Source organism: Eriocheir sinensis, unplaced genomic scaffold (assembly GCF_024679095.1).
Source record: "Eriocheir sinensis breed Jianghai 21 unplaced genomic scaffold, ASM2467909v1 Scaffold348, whole genome shotgun sequence".
Lineage (NCBI taxonomy): Eukaryota > Metazoa > Arthropoda > Malacostraca > Decapoda > Varunidae > Eriocheir > Eriocheir sinensis.
In genome coordinates, this window is record NW_026111663.1 from 112,841 (window position 1) to 117,083 (window position 4,243).

Below are 4,243 nucleotides of genomic sequence, written 5' to 3' on the forward strand. Positions count from 1 at the left end.
CCACCTATTGCTGATGCGAATTCGTAGCCAGCTGCTGAAGCTGCAGAGACCTGAACAGTCTGGGTTCACGCCTGGCAAGTCAACAACTGACCGTATCCTAGCGCTTCGCGTACTGGTGGAGCGCCGACGTGAGTTTCGACAGGGGATGCTTGCGATCTCAAGAAGGCGTTTGATTCAGTGTATCGTGAGGCACTCTGGGATCTTCTGCGACTCCGTGGGATTCCTGCGAGGACTACTGGTCTGCTGACTAACCTGTATTCTGGGAGAGAGAGTGCTGCGAAGTGTGGGGGGGTGCTCGTCCAGCTTCTTTCCCGTGAATGCGGGAGTGAGGCAGGGCTGTGTCCTTGCCCCATCGCTTTTCAACACTTGTATGGACTGGGTACTGGGCAGAGTTGTGGGCCAGAGTCATTGCGGAGCATCCATTGGCAATACCAGGGTCACTGACCTCGTTTTTGCTGATGATGCAGTAATCCTGGCGGAGTCGTTGGAGGTTTTGGTGATGGCTCTCGAGGCACTGCACGAGGAGGCGAAGCCCTTGGGACTCCAGGTCTCCCGGGCCAAGACCAAGATACAGGTGTCTGGAGGCTTGCTGGATGGCACAGTGCAGTCTGTTCATGTGTGTGACGAGGAGGTTGAGATCTCAGAAAGTCTCACGTATCTTGGTAGCGTAGTTCATAACAACGGTGAGTCTGGCCAGGAAGTCTTATGGCGGATTGGTCTGGCCCAGTGTTATGGACTCGCTCAACACGAGTATATGGCGTTGTCGATACCTGTGCAGAAGGACAAAGATCCGGATCTTCGTTCCTTGTGCTCCCTGTCTTACTCTATGGTTGTAAGACATGGACACTAAATGGGGACTTGGAGAGGCGGGTTGATGCATTGGTAATAAGTGTTATGGTCATGGGATATCGCTGGAATGACTTTGTGTCAAACCGGCGACTACTCCGTGAGACTGATTCGACATATATTACCTGCACAGCCCGTCAACGCCAACTCCGGCTATACGAGCACGTAGCACGTTTTCCGGAAGCTGATCCTGCTCATCGGGTTGTCTCTGTAAGAGACAATCCTGAGTGGAGGAGGCCAAGGGGACGCCCACGAAGTTCGTGGCTGGAGCAAGTCGATAGATCCTGCCGGGAGGTACTCGGGTTGGGAAGGGGGCCTGTATGGAGACTCGCCCGGAGGGACCCCCGGGCTTGGCGTCGTTATGTGGGCGAGGCGACGCGCCCCCCGGCGTATGCCCCCACTGATTGATTGATTGATTACTCCTTTATCATCGTAGAAATAGTGACCTTCCGTGCCACCCCAAACAAGGGCTTTGGTTGCGTAAATAGTGTATCAACAGAAGCGTGATATCCAATGAAACATAATAACAGACTGCCTACGAATATATCCATTCAACATCTCTTTAAAAATAAAAACACGCATCACTTGTAGAAACACCTTTTTTTAAAACCAAACTGCTTAGGGCAACTGGATATTTTTTCTTCCAATATTTCAAGTACATGAATTTCCAATGTTTCTAAAATACAAGATGACTGCATCACCGGTCAATAATTACTAATATTTGTTATGTTACCTTTAATGTTTTTTACAGCTGGAAAAATGTTACCATTCAGTAGGCTACGCGGTAAATAGCAATGACTAAAACACTCACTTAAAAGGGCTGATAAAAATATAAAAATTAATCAGATGCTGGTTTAAGAAATCTAGAGTGAGTTCCATCATGACCGAGACATTACTGAGATTATTAGTTATTCTGCGAAGAGAATCATTGCATTTTTCTGGAGCCTGAACACAGTGATTTTAATTCTTTAAAAAAGTGCATTCCTTTCCATTCATTAATGTTGTCATAATTCATAAAGTTTTTATTAGATAAATATATTATTCTTTATAATCACTCTCTCCTTCAATTAAAAATTACTCTTTTTATTCTTTCCCTTTTTCCTTTCCCTTTTTCCTGAAATGTATCTTGTCCTTTAACGCATATTTTTCCATAATGGAGAAATTTACTTCATGATTTTCATATTTTCTAAACCGTTTCAAATTGTTTTAAACACCATGCCATCAAATTGAATAGTGTCACGATCCTTTCCACTCTCAGTCAATAACAATACCGAACGGCCTTGTAAATGCCCTTTAGCCACTCTGTCCAACCTGGAATGATCTTAAACATGTTAATTTTCAATTTTTCGCTTCTAAAACTTTCTGTTGAAGACAGGAATGCATTACGTAAACAGGCATACCTTTTAGCAATATCATTTAGATGTAACGAATTCCTACAACCTGTGTGTCACAACACGCATGTTCCAAGCCTTTTACAACTTTTTACATATTCCCATCAATTTCCTTTATATCGTCATCAGTTAAGGCATTCCAATCTATGCATGCTTCACCATTTTCGTGCTGAACATCGATCATGAAAGCAACTTTATGATATCCTGTCAATTAAAATTGATTAATACTGACATATGATCGGATCCTATGAGATTATTTTCAACTGTAATATTGTTTATCTTTATATTTTCATGTTTTCTGCCAACAATATCGCCCAGCCACTCACTATATATATTACTGAAACATTCAAATGTATAAGTATTTAGTGGTAAGAACTTAACATCGAAACACTAAATCATTTTCAGACAAAACTACTCAATGTTCTCCAGGCCCGTCCGGAGTGAGGGTCAGTTCAGCATTAAAATCTCCAATAAGGAACACGGCATCAAATACCGAATATTCTAATACCTTTTCAAACTCTATTAAAGTTTCAATATATTTTGAAAGTGATTCTGCGTCCCAGGTATCACGATTCAAATAAACATTTAAAAAATATATATATTTAGATTTAAAGTGTTTACATTAAACACTATATAATTGGTAACAAGTGTTAATAGCACAAAAACTGTGCTAAATCGGCGTCGCATGACCCTACAACTAGGGGTCTAAAATGCTGAAGAGTAAAGATGGCGCCACTATAAACACTTGCCTGCGCCACAACGTGCTGGGGCCGACCATCAGGCCCTATAATGAAAGCCTACCGGCGCCACAGGCCAAGACGTTAAAAAAGCTGACTTCGTTTATAATGCCATGTTGCAGGCTTCATCAGAGCTAACAAATGTTATTATACAATGTCATGTCTACAATGCATGGGTAAGCCAGGAAAACAACTTGAAGAGAACAACATCAACAACACTAAGAAGGTGGACAATCTGTTGATAAATAAATCAATTTTATTATTTTTGAAAATACTTGTTTTTCTTTGATGAAATAGCCAAACCTCATTCCGGACGCCTGACCATAGCAACATGTGTTTCTTTTTTAAGAATACGTGGCAGCTACACTCTAAAATTCGTAATTTTCATCTATATAGTCCTTAATTAATATCTTGCCTTGAGTAACAAAGGTTTCTTGTAAAAAAATAACATCATTACTTTCACGACAAAGTTTACGTACCAAATCTATGTTCTTACGTAGCGAGCAACAATTGAAAGAACAAACATTACAATCTTTACTCTGCATGTCAAAATGACTGAAGATTATCGAGATAGTACTAGTAGTAGCATTAGTAGTAGCAGTAGTAGTAGTAGTAGTAGTAGTAGTAGTAGTAGTAGTAGTAGTAGTAGTAGTAGTAGTAGTAGTAGTAGTAGTTTTTTACAGCAAAGGAGACAGTAGTCGTAGAAGTTGTTGTCTGTGCTGTAGTAATTGTAATCATTGTAGTGGTGGTACCAAAAGTAGCAGTAGCAGCTGTAACAAAAGTTGCCGTCGCGGTGTGGCAGTGAAGGTCGTTTGTTTGTCTATTATTATATATTGGCCACTTATATCGATCCTCCTCCTTCCCTATAAAGTGCAGACATTAAAATATTCATGAGCTCATTGGCATGGGAAGGCTGGGGGGTTGTTGAAAAGAGGCGAGCCAAAGGAAAGGCAAACACGAGGAAAGGGCGGGGAAATAAATGAAAAAATAATGTCCGCTGTAGATTGTGATGGAAGATGAGAAAGCAATGAGCAAAAAGTAAAGGTAAGACAACGAACAACGGTGACAAGATGGAAACATGGAAACATGGACTAGCAGGCAGCAGAAAGCCTGTTGGCTCTTTACTAGGCTGCCTGCGTTCAGTGATTCAATCAATCCGTTTGCCATAGGAGTGGCTTGCAGGGAAGGATTAAAGCACTTGTGTACCTACTCTTGGGAACGTTCAGTTCACCCCCGTTGCAGCAAAGTGGCGATCAATGCGTTTCTTGA